Genomic DNA, 16,116 nt, shown 5'->3' with positions numbered 1-16,116 from the left:
ACGTAAATAGCCCATTCGGCCCAACAGGTCTATGCTTGTGTTTTCCTCCACACAAGCCTCAAGTTGTGCTCAGTTGGTAGCATTTCTGTCTCTGAGTCAGAGGCTTGTGGGTTCAAGCCTCACTTTAAACTGATTTGTTCAAGACCTCTATCAGGACTCTATGCTGACGTGCCAACACAGTGTTAGGGAAGTGCTGCATTATTGGAGGTACAGTCCTCTGAACTATCTTAAACAAAGATCCTGTCTGTCTGTTCCGGTGGATGCTGAAGATCTCATGGCGCTACTCAAAAAGAGAAGGGAGATTCTTTGAATTCCTCAGATAAAATTGGTGTGTTTGCGGGTGAACACGGGAGCCACATACAGCCATGTGTCTGATTTTATTTGGGAATTGTTGGCGAGAACTTTTGAGAAACTCCATTCTCTTTTTCAATAAGAGTGGTGGGATCCTGAATGTCCAGCTGAACAAATATCTCATCAAAAAGCAAGGCACTTACAATAATGCAGTCCCAGATAGTGAGCTCAAAGTCACTAATATGGGGTTTGAACCCACAACCTTTTGAACCAGAGGCCAACAATAAGGAAAAGTCTGCACTCTAATGCATAGTCCCGGTGTGACCTGTGCAACAGATACCAACGTGCATAGAGGAAGATGTCAGTGTTGAAATAAACAGCAGGTGATCTTGTCTTAGGTGTCACCTTGGAAGGCAGTGGTGGTGAAAACATTAAACCAAAAGCATCCGCTACGTAACGTATTAACCAGTGAAGTTAATCTTTAAACTATTTGCAAATATTTACCCAGCAGGGAGCTGGGTAATGCCCTGTTAAAGCCTAGGACTTTAACATGAATGTATCTCTGTTTAGATACAGTAATCATAATAACTTTTATAATCTTTACATTTGATGCAGCATTTTTCACGTTGGGAGGACGTCTCAAAGCGCTTCACACAAATTACTATAAGTGTAAATATTGTAGGCAATCATGGCAGCTAATTTAAAACCAGCAAACAACCATGAAATTAATTACTAATTTTATCGGGGTATTGTCGACCAGGAGATTGGGAGAAACTCCCTTCTATTTTCAAAGGTGCACTTTAACTTGCATTTATCCTTCACAGGGTTTAATGACTCGGAGTGCTTCAGAGTTAATCATTGGCCTGACTGAATGGGTGCTGTAATATGAACAACATTAAAGAACTTCTTTATAGAGGCTTGTCACAGCGAACCACCTCAAAGTGTTCACACAGAATAGCTGCCTGGCTTTGTGCCTGTCCAGTATTCTGGTCACGCAATCTGTCATTACAACACCTGGATTTCAGCATTGCAGTAACAATCTAACGGAGAAAAGACCACAAGAGGAGGGAAGGCTGAAGGCTGGCAAGAGGAACGCGCCAATCTGGCATAGCTGATTTTTAGCACTGAGGATTACAGACCATCATTGGGGAAGCAAAGCTATACTCCTCATCTGGATAATCCTGTTTTAAACGTGTCTCTCTTGAGCAGTCTATGGAAAACATCGCCAAACTCTATTACTTCACTGGGTCCTCGTTCCAAATGCAATCAATCACACCCAACATGTAAGAGTGTTCAGAGACACTTTCACCTAAATGAGAGGCTCTCTTGTTCCCAAACTGAACACCGGCTGCTAATGTGCATTCTGATAACTAATAACTGCAATGTATTGAGTATATTGTGTATGTAATAAGTACAGAGAACTGAATACATTGTGTAGCATTGAAGAAATCAAGGTAGAAAGTGGCAGAAGTGCAGATGGTGGTTTCAGCGGTGTTGGGTGTGAGGTATGGTCATATGGGCGAAGAGGTGGAGGTTGAGGGAAGCAGTCCTGGTCAGGGAGCGGATTTAGGATACGAAGGGCAGCTGGAGAACGAACCAAGTGTCTCAGCTGCACACAGGTTCATCAAGTCTGAGGGACAGGCCGGGGAAGTTAAGGAGGTCAGAGCCGCAGATGAGAAGATGTTGATGGGAGGATGGCTTTGGTCTGATCATGTTCCGTTGCAGAATTTTGGCAAGTATCCAGGGCTTGATGTCAGATGGGTGGGGGGGGTCTCACGGCTGGTAGAGAGAAAGTAGATTTGGGGGTCATCCACATACATGTGGAAGTTGACCCCAAGTCTGCGGAGGCTATCATCGCCAGGGAGAATGTAAATGAGAGAAAAGGAGAGATGCTATAGAGTCTTGGGGTATAGCACAGGTTCTATGGGTATAACAGCATAAAGGGCCCAGATAACATTTATAACAACTTTCATTTATACAGTGTCGTTCACATCAGAGAGGTTTGGAGTGGCGGGGTCTGATGCTGAGCAAGGGGAGAGCACGAAGAGGCGATAATCATAGGCACGGTTGAAGAGATAGATTTATGGTAGGATTTAAAGATAGATAGGGAGTAGAGGCAGGAAGTTCAGAGGTTAGGAATATAGTGGCTAAAGACTCAGCCACCCATTGCTTTGATGAGGGGTGCGGGGGACATGTAGCAGGCCCGTGTTAGCTAAGAGGAGGGAGTGAGGTACAAGCATAGCGCTGAGATAAGGAGGTGCTGGGGCATGAAGAAATTTACTTGTTCAGAGCTTGAAGTTGATCTGTATGGAGACAGGGAGGCAGTGTAGCCTGCTGAGGGTTTGGGTGATGGATATGCAGAGTTTGGTACTGGTGAGATTGCAGGCGGCATTATTTCTCTATTATCTATCTGTTTTTGCAAAGAGATAATGCACGGTTTTAACAGGGACACAGTCAATGTGATACAATCTATCATTAGAATAAATGAATAGTACAATACATGCGCAGCATTCAGTGAGCGAAAGCCAAATCCTGCTGCAGATTAAAATCTCATGAGCTCAACATTCAGTGTGGTCTGACACAATACTCACTACAAAAAAGCTGAAGAGACTGAAACTAGCGCAAAAGTGTTGATGTTTACACAGAGGATAAAAAACAAAAATAAACCTTACATTTGATAAGCGTGACTTTCACGTAGAGGGGATGTTTCAAAGTGTTTTCCAGCAGTGTTTTGTAAGCAAATTTGACAGAATTTGCACACAGAATTGTCCCACAAACAGCCATCAAGCGAATGATAGATTTTATTTGGGGCTTTTTGGCCGGGATCCCTTGAGGATCTTTAATGTTCAACTGAAGGATGGTAATCAGCAACCCCTCTCCGCACCATCACTCACACCAACTTTGCACTGGAGTGCCAGCCGAGACGATAATGAGGTCCAAGTCCCTGATGTGGGGCTTGGAACCAACAATCTCTGACTCGGCGATGAGAATGCAACCAACTAAGCCAGGATTCATTACTATTATGAATAATAATCCTTGCATTTGATACAGTACCTTTTGTATCAGGGGGACGTTTCAAAACGCTTCACAGGATTTGCTGTCAAGTGATTTTGCAGATGTATAAACCATGATGCAGCATATTTTACGGTTAGATGCCACCTGCGGAAGCAAGCTGAGACGTTTTAGCTAACAGTGAGCTTTCCAGAGGACTCAAGGTGTTTGTCCAGTGGCCAATGTGGTGACTGTTTTTGTTATTCACAAGTCACCTATTTTGTTGCTTGTCCAAATGCTGTAGACAGAGGAAGGAAAGTCTGAAGTAAAGACGTGTTGTTTGCCTCCTGCTGCTCATGTCTGCTGGCCCCTTGAGGCCCACATTGAGATGACTTCGCTGCCAGCCGGGCTGGAGAATTCATAAATCCGGAGCGCGCTTGAGCAAACACTGAGGGAAGCTCTGAGGGACGGCCGTCTGCTCCACAGAGTAAAGCACACTTTACTCAGGCAAGGCACAGGCTGCAGCTGACACCAACCCAATGAAATTCACAAGAATCTCAGAAAATGTGTGAAATCTCAGTTCTGAAAGCCAGAACGTTTCTACAAGCACACAGCTGATACCCTGGCCACTTGAATCACAATCCTTACATTTGGTACAGCACCTTATCATTACCATTGCTACGTCTCAAAATGCTTTACAGCATTTACTGTAAAATGTAGACTGTGTAGATTAAACAAAGCAGACAGTTTGTGCATAGCACTATCCTACAAAGAGCCATGAAGTAAATGACCAATTATCTGGAGAATTGTTGGCCAGGACACTGGGAAAGAGAAACTTTCCCCTCTTTTCAAATAGTGCCATTGGATCTTTAACGTTCACCTGAACTGACAGATGGAATCTCGGTTTCATCCAAAGCACTCTATTGGAGTGTCAGCCTAAACTGTGACTTTAAGATGTGGGTCTTGAATGCACACCTTCTGACTCCGAGACAAAAATGCTAAGCTGAGCCAGGCTGGCACCTGCACAACATTTTAAAATCATTTTGGAGCCTTTTTCCTTATTACTTCAGTTCCTAATGACTTGGCTTTTAAATTGAGACTTGATTAAAGAATTTTCCACAATCCTTTGACAACTTAAATTAAATTTGATGAGTGGTCTTGCAAACGAAGACTGGGTGTATTTCAGGTGTCTGTTTGCATGGGACAGAGACAGAGCAGTCGAGGTAAAAAAAAATCAGATTTATGCAGATGAGGATAAAAATGACAAACACTGAATGAGATAAGAGCTCTGTGGATACACTAGCATTGTCACCGAGAAGGGAACAATCGTTTGATTAAACTCATTTTTGCCTTTATGATCAGAGAAAAGAGTATAAAATTAGGGAAGTAATGTAAAATATATATTTAAACTTGGTCAGACCACTTTTGAAATGCTGTGTACAGTCCTGGTCACCACATTACAGATAAGATTAAAAAAAAATTAAGAGCGAGTTAAAGGTGTAGATGCTCGCCTTGAGATGAGATGCCCAAGTATGAGTGGAGAGAGCTATCAAAAAAAGTTAGTGCTTTACTCTCTAGAGTTGAGACAATTAAGGGGGGACCTGAGGAAGGAGTTTAAGATTATGAAAGGATTCAATAAGTTAACTGGATGTTAACTAAAAAATGTGGGGTATTTGATTGACGCTATTAAGATGCATATTTTACTGCCAATCTACATTTTTTCACTTTATTGATAAAAAAGATACATGAAAAATGGCACATATTAGATTGCTGTAAAAAAAATTCAAGGCCCAAAGAGCCGAATGGTCCAAATTCACCCGCAGTACATTTGAAGGCCTGGAGATCCGCCAGGCTGTGTCCTGACTGCGGTGCCTGCCTCTGCGGGCCCGTCCCCCACAGAGACACAGAGAGACACACACTCACAGGCACAGAGGGAGAGAGAGAGAGACAGACACATTCACAGAAAAGAGACACTCCCAGAAAGAGAGAGATACACATACTCAGAGACATATACTCACAGACTCAGAGACGCACACTCACAGACGCAGACACACACACTCACAGAGACACACACTGACAGGCACAGAGACACACATCCACTGACACAGAGACACACACCCACTGACACGGAGACACAGGCTCAGACACAGAGAGACACACACTCAAGACTAACATACATACCGAGGAGAGACACAAAGACACACTCATACAGGGAGATGCACAAAGAAACACACATACACAGAGAGAGGGGAAAGAGACGTACAGAGACACTCACACACATACACACGTACAGACAGAAGAGAGAGACACACAGACAATCTCAACAGCGAAGCCTTAGGGTGAGTGAAGCCCACTTCCCGCTCACGTGACACCGTGCATGTGCGTTTGAAGCCGCTCTGCCTACAGTATCGGCATCGAGTAAACAGCCGGGAGCAGCAAGTAGAGGCCGGGGGGCTCTGAGCTCACTGGTTTTGTACAGGTTTATAGTGGAAGGGGTGTTTGTAGCAACAGAGGTCGTTTGTAGAAAAATTTGCCGCTGTACTTTTTAATTGGCCCATGTTGTAGGAGTGGGAGCTGATATGGAATATAAACATCATCATCAGCTCCCAGTTTGTCAAATTGCCTGTTTCCACTCTATGCGAACCTATGAGTTGCTGAGGTACACAACCATACAAACGGCCTGAGCCGAGCGAGACCATTTCAGCGATGGCTTTGGTAAGAACTGGCCTCAGCACCCAGGGAGGGGGTGACGACAGCAAATCAGCCAGTGTTCCAGTCCTGATTGTCTCCTAGAGAATCCCTCAGGTTGGAAGTTGCTCATATCTGGATGTTAGGGTGAGGGTAGGATTGGTCCTAGCTGACATTCCCCTTCCTTCCATCCAGGGACATCACGGTCAATGATAATAAATGAAGACGGACCACTACGTCAATCTGTACGTGATAATAAGCCTTATATTTGATATATTTATTATTTCAACAACAAAAAGTTGGGGCAGCCTCTCAAAGCGCTTAACAGTGGCAGAGCCCAATGCTGAGCCGGAGGGAGGGAGGAAGTGACATCGGCACAGTCGAGGAGGAAGGTCATTCATCCTGATCTAAAAAAGGGGTTAGGTGGCGGCAAGACAGAGCGAGTTCCATAACTTCAGGGCGTAGCGGCTGAAAGCGCAATCGCTGATGGTGGAGCGAAGGCGAGGAACAAGGAGGTAGCCAGATCAGCCAAGCACAGGCAGTGGGTAGTAGAGTTAGAAGAGGAGGTTAGAAAGATAGTGGGCTGCCAGGGCATGAAGGGATTTGTAGACTGGTGAGAGGATCTTGAAATCGATCCATTCTGTGATACGGATATTGTGGAGCTTGGTGAGGACTGGTGTGATGGGGGTTTGGAGTTTAGTGTGGGTAAAAATTTGGATGGTGGAGTTCTAAATCTGTTGTAGTTTATGAGTGGTGGAGCTGGGGAGACCAGCAAGGAGGACATTGGCGTAGACGAGGCGGGAGGTGACCAAGTCGATGAGGGTGAGGTACGGTCAGAGGCGGGCAATATGACAGAGGTGGAGGAAAGCGGTCTTGGTCAGTGACCGGATGTGGGGGAGGAAGGACTGCTGGGGTTTGAACCTGATACCAGGTTCAGTAAGTCTTATGGAATGGCTGGGGAGGTTGAGGAGATCAGAGCCACAGAAGAGATGTTGATGGGAGCCAAGTATGGCTTCCTTCTTATTACGTTCAGCTGCAGAAAGTTTGCACTCACCCAGGCCTTCATGTCAGACAGACAAGCTGACAGGAAATCAGTGGACCTGGAGTCGCAGCTGATTTCGTCAAGCATCGCAAAGGGCTTCGCAGAATTTTAAAGTCCCTACGAGGATATCCTTCTGACTCAAAGTCAAGAATGTTGCCGACTGAGCCAAGATAGCACCTGTGTGGATTCATGTGTGCGCATGGATTTGTTTAAGTTTTCACGCTAGTTTGTGCATTCGTGTGTATGCATGAAGTGTGTGTGCATTTGTGTGCATGTGTTTAAGTGTGTACGTGTGTATTCATTCAAGTGTACATTGTAATGTATGTGTGGCTGTGTAAGAGAGAGAGAAGCAAAACTGTATTTTAGTGTGCCATCAATAATCTGTGAAGAGGCTGCAGGGAAGCTGTTGTAAAACTGGGCCATTGCGGGATGCGTGAACAAAAACAGATAGGAGATGTGTTCTCTCCATGGGAACACACACTGCCAGTGTCAAACCAGCTATTTTGAAGGCATGGGGGTTATTCCTTGAACGGGACTTAGTGGATATAATTATCCAAGCATTCAATATTGCACCTTTTCTGTCAGATGCCTCAAAGGATATATTTTAAAGTGCTTCACAATACAGTATATACTGAAAAATATAGTGACTGTATATTTTGTAAGCAAACATGGCTGCCACTTGGTTCACAACAACGTCCCGCAAACCGCCATGAAGTCAGTGACCAATTTTATCTGGGGGATTGTCAGCCAGGATGTGGAGAGAAATGCCCTTCTCTTTTTGAATAGTTCCATTGCATATTTAACTTCCACCTGAACAGGCGGGCAAGGCCTTGGTTTCATCTCATCTCAAGGTCAGCACCTCCAATAGTAAAGAGTTGCTCCAGAACAACAGTGGAGTCATAGAATTACATACATTGCAGTATGGAAACAGACCATTTGGCCCATCCAATCTGTGAATGTGTTTATGCTCCCCACAAGCCTCGACCCAACTTAATTAACCCTCTCATATCCTCTATTCCATTCTCTCTCTTAGTGTGCACCAGCTTTGTGCAGTCCTCAATGTGGGTTAAACCCTCAATGCAAAACAAGTTAACCCTTAAAAAAAGCACAAAGCAATTACAATGATAGTTACTGACAAAAAGAAACTGGAATTCTGCAGATTGCTCAACAAAAAAGTTTTTTAAAAAAATCCAAAACTAGTATTCTAAATAGGATGTTCCTAGGTTGCAGACACTGTAAACTGTTGTGTATATACATATATATCATATATATTCCTTGCAAATCTAAACAGGTCCGTAACCTTGGCCGCAGTTCAATTTGCATTCTCCCTCAAATCCAGACCCTCACCATGGCTGCCTTATTTCATGCCCTCCACATCCCATCTCTGCCAGTATCACACACCTAAAGCAGATGAAACATTTCACACTTCTGTCACATCCAACGCACGTCTTGTTGGTATCTTCCTTGGGTGGGGGGGGGGGTTAGATAAACAGGGTTAAGCCAGAGTTGAACTGATTCCAAGCTGACATGCCTGGCACCTTAACACTGTAATCCAGCCAGCCCCCTATGGCAATCTCAGCAGGTTAGTTCTGAGCCAGGCATGTCCGCAAACCGGAATATTCAAGGGCATTGCTGATGAACCAGCTTGACTCAATGGCAGAACCTGGATGGGAAGATCACTCACTGAGGGTAGGGAGTCATCCCACTCAGCTCCTGTTAACCCTGCAACCCAAAGCTCTAATGGGTAGGGTGTTCCTAGTTGGACAAGCAGTGGGAAAGCTTCCCAGACAGCAATATCAATGGCAAGATATGTAGTTTTAGCAGTACCCCAACACACACTCTGGGGTCCCCAAGCCTTGGCTCTTGCCAATCTTCACCTAATACTTTTCAGAATTAGGTAAGCAGGATGTGTGCCTCCAGGGAGAGAGTGCGCAATCCATTCCAATAATCTTTCTCAGGAATTTCCATGTGTAGGCGGATGCTTGGAATTCTCATTCTGGTTTGGATACTTTTGAGCATGGTGATGGGTTCCCGCATGTGTCAGACACCTGGCTGACCCCCAAAAATTGGTCTCCCTTGCTCCACCATTCGCAAGTTGCAACTCGATCAAAACACTGCCGCCTGCATCCACATCCTCACCAAACTTTGCACACCTATCACCCCAGTCCTCACCAGGCTCCACTGTTTTACTACAGATCAATTTCAAGATCCTCTCCCTCAAATCCTACCTCTTTGAAATCATCTATCCATTCCCCATCCCCTGCTCAGTGCCCAACACTGTCCCTATAAAGCATCCCGACACCTTACCCAGTGCGGAGGGGGTTGTAAAAATGCAAGTTGTTGTTAACAATTGCGAGGTTAGGACTTTTTTTCAAAAGCCGAGGTCACATCAGTTGCACTGTGAATGTTTGGAAAATACACTTTCTCGTGTCACAGCCTGACTTAGTTGGTTAACCACTCGCCTCTGATGTGGGAAGGCTGTGGGTTTAAGCCCCACGTTGGATCTTTTTGAGCTCACAATCTGGGCTGACACTCCAGTTTCATTGTCGGAGTTGCTGTCCTTCAGACAAAACGTTAAACTGAGGCACTGTATCAAATGCAAGGATTGTTATTAAAAAAAACGTTTTGTTGCAATCAACAAGCAGCTTAAACGGCAGGAAGAAGTTGCGGAATTACATCAATAAAATAATAGATACAGTTCCCCCTTCTCCCCCCCCCTCCCCCCCCCCCCAACCCCCATCTTTCTCTCTGGTCAGTCAGTGTCCAGCTCTCTTAAGGTGAAATACACACGTCAAAACAAACAAACAAAGAAGGCTCGCAGTTTCACAGATTGGCAAATTTAAGAGTGTTTGCATGACAAAGGGTTAAACATATATATGTAGCAAAACCCGATCTGCAGCCTTCACCAACAAAACATACACCCAAACATATCAGAAGCTCTCTCTCTCTCTCTCTCTCCACTGGGCCCTTTTGGGAAATTCCTTTGTCTCTGGTTCTGAGTAAAGGAAATCCGAACTGTGTCGACTGGATCTCTAAAATAAAACAAGGTTGAAACGTACATAAGCGCGGACACACACATATACACTCTCACACAAAAAGACGACTAAAAGTTTATCACTTATGGGAAATAAGCCATCTCAATTCAGATCCACCAGCTACAGAAATTATACTTAATTCTGTGCTGCTTTCCCACACAACCCCCATACACTTCCAATTTAATTTCTGGTCTCTCTCTCTCTCTATATATACACAATATAGATATATATACACATACATAAATATATTTGTTTAAATAGTCTTATCTCTTAATCGCTTGCTTTCCACCAGCCATAAATGAACACTCACCCATGTACACCTCCCTCCCCCCACCTCGAAAACAGGAGGAAGAAGGGAGAGAGAGAGAGAGGGGGCCCTTTTAAAGTGGCGTTTTAATATATATATATATATATATAAAGGGAGAGAGAGAGAGAAATATCTAAGCAGACTGAGAATGGAATGGATCAGAGCTAAGAAGGACAATAAATTGGCTCCACGCTGTGGAATTGCCCTGACAGCTTCCGACAACCAGTCTGCAAATCAGTTCTCTTTTTGCACAAAAACCCCTGGCTCTGGCTGTGGCTCTGACTGTGGCTCTGGCTGTGTGTGGCTCTGGCTGTGGCTGTGGCTCTGACTGTGGCTGTGGCTGTGAGTGGCTCTGGCTGTGGCTCTGGTTCTGGTTCTGGCTGTGGCTCTGGCTGTGTGTGGCTCTGGATCTGACTGCGGCTCTGGCTCTGGCTGTGGCTGTGGCTGTGGCAGTGTGTGGCTGTGTGTGGCTGTGTCTCTGGCTGTGTGTGGCTCTGGCTGTGGCTCTGGCTGTGTGTGGCTGTGGCTGTGTGTGGTTGTGGCTCTGGCTGTATGTGGCTGTGTGTGGCTGTGGCTGTGTGGCTGTGTGTAGCTGTGGCTGTGTGTGGCTGTGGCTGTGGCTGTGTGTGGCTGTGTGTGGCTGTGGCTGTGTGTGGCTGTGGCTGTGTGTGGCTGTGGCTCTGGCTGTGTGTGGCTGTGTGTGGCTGTGGCTGTGTGTGGCTGTGGCTGTGTGTGTCTCTGGCTGTGGCTGTGTGTGTCTCTGGCTGTGGCTGTGTGTGTCGCTGTGGCTGTGTGTGGCTGTGTCTCTGGCTGTGGCTGTGTGTGGCTGTGGCTCTGGCTGTGTGTGGCTGTGTGTGGCTGTGGCTGTGTGTGGCTGTGGCTGTGTGTGGCTGTGGCTGTGTGTGGCTGTGGCTGTGTGTGGCTGTGGCTGTGTGTGGCTCTGGCTGTGTGTGGCTGTGGCTGTGTGTGGCTGTGGCTGTGTGTGGCTGTGGCTGTGGCTGTGTGTGGTGTGGCTGTGTCTCTGGCTGTGGCTGTGGCTGTGTGTGGCTGTGTCTCTGGCTGTGGCGGTGGCTGTGTGTGGCTGTGGCTGTGTGTGTCTCTGGCTGTGGCTGTAGATCACCGACTGAAAGGGCATCAATATTACACAGAGCCAAACCACAGATATTTACATCGTATGTGTATTTGTTCCTGCGTTTCAAATAGGAGTCTTCTTATAATGCACAGGGCTTGTGTCTGGGGAGTTGAGGGGAGATGAATGCAGATCTGTTGCCCCCCCACACCCCTACCCCCCACACACCCCCACCCCCCACACACCCCCACCCCCCACCCCCCACACACACCCCCACCCCCCAACACACCCCCACACACACACCCCCCACACACCCCCACCCCCCACACACCCCGCACCCCCCAACACACCCCACCCCCACCCCCCACACACCCCCACCCCCCACACCCCTACCCCCCACACACCCCCACCCACACACACACCCCCCACACACCCCCACCCCCCCACCCCCCAACACAACCCCACCCCCACACCCCCCAACACACCCCCACAAAGCTCAGTCTCCGGCTTAGCTCGTCCCTGGGAATTAAATGGCAAAGGAACAGGGAGGGGGAGAGATGGGAGAGAGAGAGGGGGGGAGAGAGAAAGAAAGAGGGGAGAGATGGAAAAGGAGGAAAGGGAAAAAAGAGCTGGTGGTGGGGGGAGAGGGGAAGAGAGAGATGGAGAGATGGAGAGAGCGAGAAAGAGAGGGGGGAGAGAGAGAGAGAGGGACTGACCAGACCCTTACCTTCGTGCTCGGGGGCCCTCGGTGGGCGGGTGGGGGCCGGACATGATGGGGGAATGAGCCATTATTGTTCCTGTTGGCGGCGGCTGCACTCCCACATGTTCGGCTGCGGTGGGATCGGGAGCCCTGGTCCCCGGCATCACCGCTCCCGGGCCCCCGCCGCGGGAGGGCAGGGTCGCCGGGTGGTCATCGGAGCGGCTCCGGGCCCTCGCTCGGCGGCCAGTGTCGGGGGGGGGGGGGGTGAGGGGGGGTTTGCTCCTGTTCTCTGAGGGGGTGATGGTGATGGTGGTGATGGTGGGGGGGGGGGGACAGGGCTGAGAAGCTCACGAGCTGAACCACAATTTGCTCCTCACCTTCCCCCCGACATGTCTGGGGGGGGGGTTGGAGGGGAGTGGGGGGGAGGGGGGAGTGGGGGGGGGGCTGGGGGGGAGGGGGAGTGGGGGGGGGGAGTGGGGGGGGGCGCGCGGGGGGGAGTGGGGGGGGGGCGCGGGGGGGGGAGGGGGGGGGGCGCGGGGGAGGGGGAGTGGGGGGGGGGGAGTGGGGGGGGGAGGGGGGAGTGGGGGGGGAGGGGGGGGGGGGGGAGGGGGGGGGGGGGCGCGGGGGGGAGTGGGGGGGGGGCGGGGGGGGGGAGTGGGGGGGGGCGCGGGGGGGGAGTGGGGGGGGCGCGGGGGGGGAGTGGGGGGGCGCGGGGGAGTGGGGGGGGCGCGGGGGGAGTGGGGGGGGCGCGGGGGGGGGGGGGGGCGCGGGGAGGGGGAGTGGGGGGGGCGCGGGGGGAGTGGGGGGGGGGGGGGCGCGGGGGCTGCAAAACTTACGATCAGAAGCCAGAAAAAGACTCGAGAGCCATCAGTCGCCTCTGCGGTCGATCAGTTCCCTATCTGCCCCCCTCCCCCGCCACCCCGACCCCCTCCCCACCAAATACACCCCATCCACAACCATCTCACTGCATCCCCTCCCTCAACCCGATGGGATTCCGCTGATCGCTCGCCTCTCCCCTCCTCCCCTCCTCCGGCAAAAGGCGATCGCAGGGCGCCCGCCCCGGTGGCTGAGACTGGATGATCAGGAGACAGAGAGGGGGGAGTGGGGGGGAGGGGGGGGGGGGGAGCCGGCGTTTTGCTGGAGAAAGAAAGGCAATGAATTGCTGTCACTGCTTCCGCTTTCCACTGCTACAGACTGACTTAGAGCACAGATACACACACACAGAGACACACACACACAGAGAGACACACAGACACACACACACAGACACACACACAGAGACACACAGACACACACACACAGAGACACACAGACACACACACACAGAGACACACAGACACACACACAGAGACACACAGACACACACACAGAGACACACACACAGGCACACACACAGAGACACACAGACACACACACACAGACACACACACACAGACACACACACAGAGACACACAGACACACACACACAGAGACACGCACACAGGCACACACACACACAGAGACACACACACAGGCACACACACACACACAGAGACACACACACAGAGACACACACACAGGCACACACACAGAGACACACAGAAAGAGACACACACACAGACACACACACAGGCACACACAGGCACACAGACACACACACAGACACACACACACAGACACACACACACAGACACACACACAGAGACACACAGACACACACACACAGAGACACGCACACAGGCACACACACACACAGAGACACACACACAGGCACACACACACACAGAGACACACACAGAGACACACACACAGGCACACACACAGAGACACACAGAAAGAGACACACACACAGACACACACACAGGCACACACAGGCACACAGACACACACACAGAGACACACACACAGGCACACACAGACACAGAGACACACACAGAGGCACACACACACACAGGCACACACAGACACACACACAGAGACACACACACAGAGACACACACACACGCACACAGGCACACACACACACAGAGACACACACACAGGCACACACACAGACACACAGAAAGAGACACACACACAGAGACACACACACACACAGGCACACACAGGCACACAGACACACACACACACAGAGACACACACACAGCACACACACAGGCACACACAGACACACACACAGAGACACACACACGCACACAGGCACACACACACACAGAGACACACACACACAGGCACACACAGACACAGACACACACACAGAGATACACACAGAGACACACACACAGACACACACACAGAGACAGACACAGACAGACACACACCAATGCCAAGAGCACAACAAATTGGGATAGGGTTATAATATAAGTCTTAGAGCGCCTTGTGACGTTTGTCTAAATATCAGTAAACACGAGAAAAGATTTTACTGGGAGGTGTAGTGACTGTGTATTTTGCAGCCACGTTAGTGAATGACCTATTTTATCCTGGGGATTAAGGGCCAAGAGACCAGGAGAAATTCCGGTCTCTTTTCAAACTATGCCATCAGATCTTTTCATGTCCACCTGATCGGGGCTCAGTTTAACGTCTCACCTCAGGCACTTCTGACAATGCACCTCTTCCTCAGCCAAGAGTGTGAGCTCAAAGTCCTGACGTGTGGGGCTTTAACCCACAACCTTCTGATGCAACAACAACAACAAAATTACATTTGTATAGCGCCTTTCACGTCGGAAGGATGTCCCAAGGCACTCGACAAGAGAGAGAGTGCTACTAACTGAGGAAGGCTGACACAAGATGAGCAGAAAGGTTGAGTGATACTCACCAGGCAAACTGGGCAGCTCAGCTCTTTCATCCTTTTCTCCAATGTTACCTGGAAAATTGACATTGTTTTGTTAATAATAATAATTATCCTCACGTTTTGATATAATGGCCTATCATGTCTTTCAAAAGGTGTCCCGATCAACGATCCCCTAAGTAAAATTGGTCATTAATTTCATGGCTGTTTGTGGGACATTGAAGTTTGTGTTCCATTGATTATTTTAAGAGATGAGAAATTGGAACATTTATATCTTTTGACCCTGTGGTTTTCCAATAATATTTTCAACAATGGAGAGATGAGATGTCAATCTGAGGTCCCGTCTATTGGATGTTAAAGATTCCGCTGCACTATTTGAAAAGAGAAGGGAGTTTCTCTTGGGCTCCTAACTGACAATCCCTCAGAGAGAAAAAATATAATTCACTTCATGGCAATTTGTCGGATGCTGGTGTACACGAATTGGCTGCTTAAAAAATTAATCTCGCCTGCAAAATTCACAGTCACTACACTTCACAGTAAATCCAGTGAGGCATTTGGTGACCCCATATCAAATGCCTATTCCAAAATCAGTTTCAGTGATTTGAACTCCCAAACTTCCGACTCAGAGGTGACAGTGCTGCTAACTTGAGCCAATGCAAACCCCTGAACCCAGAGCAGAACTTGACAAGGAAGTTTCTCCCGGTGACGGACCAGTGTCAGGTGCTGAGCCCTGTTTTTAACACCGTGTACCTGTAGGGGCTCCAACCTCAGAACACTGCAGTCAGTCTTACTTGTAGAATGAAGAGTGCATCCAACATCAGGGCAAGTAACACACAGGTCTGCAAAGTGTGACCTGAGTGATTGCTTGTATTTTACCTGTGTGAGAAAGCTCCAGCCTCAAACTCCACAAGGTCCAAGTTTTGGGTCGCCAGCATTCTATCCTCAATCACGCGTGCTAGTTTTGTTTTGTGATAATATTCTTTGTGAGGTCTACAATGTCGCAACATCTCAAACTGCTCCACGGGAATTTCACTGTAAAGTGCTTATATGACTGTGTGTTTTGTAGGTGAACGTGGCAATCTATCTGGGCATGTCGTGTCCCATACACAACCATCAAGTGAATGACCAATTTTTCATCTGGGGGTTTATTGGCCAGAAACTCTTCTTTCACGTCCCCCTGAACAGGCATAGATGGGTCCTCGGTATAATGTCTCATCCAAAGGAC

General features: G+C 48.6%; 1 protein-coding gene across 1 annotated transcript in view; it reads right to left on the bottom strand.

The window, feature by feature from the left end:
• Positions 1-12,279, bottom strand: part of hipk2 (homeodomain interacting protein kinase 2) — a 62,541-nt gene extending 50,262 nt beyond the window's left edge. The window contains exon 1 of the mRNA XM_042334824.1: positions 12,151-12,279. The gene's annotated coding sequence lies outside the window, so the exon portion shown is untranslated. The remainder of the gene's footprint in view (positions 1-12,150) is intronic.
• Between the last annotated feature and the right edge of the window lie 3,837 nt (positions 12,280-16,116).

Source organism: Callorhinchus milii, unplaced genomic scaffold (assembly GCF_018977255.1).
Source record: "Callorhinchus milii isolate IMCB2004 unplaced genomic scaffold, IMCB_Cmil_1.0 Scaffold5, whole genome shotgun sequence".
NCBI classification, from domain to species: domain Eukaryota; kingdom Metazoa; phylum Chordata; class Chondrichthyes; order Chimaeriformes; family Callorhinchidae; genus Callorhinchus; species Callorhinchus milii.
This window is presented reverse-complemented; position numbering and strand designations above follow the sequence as displayed.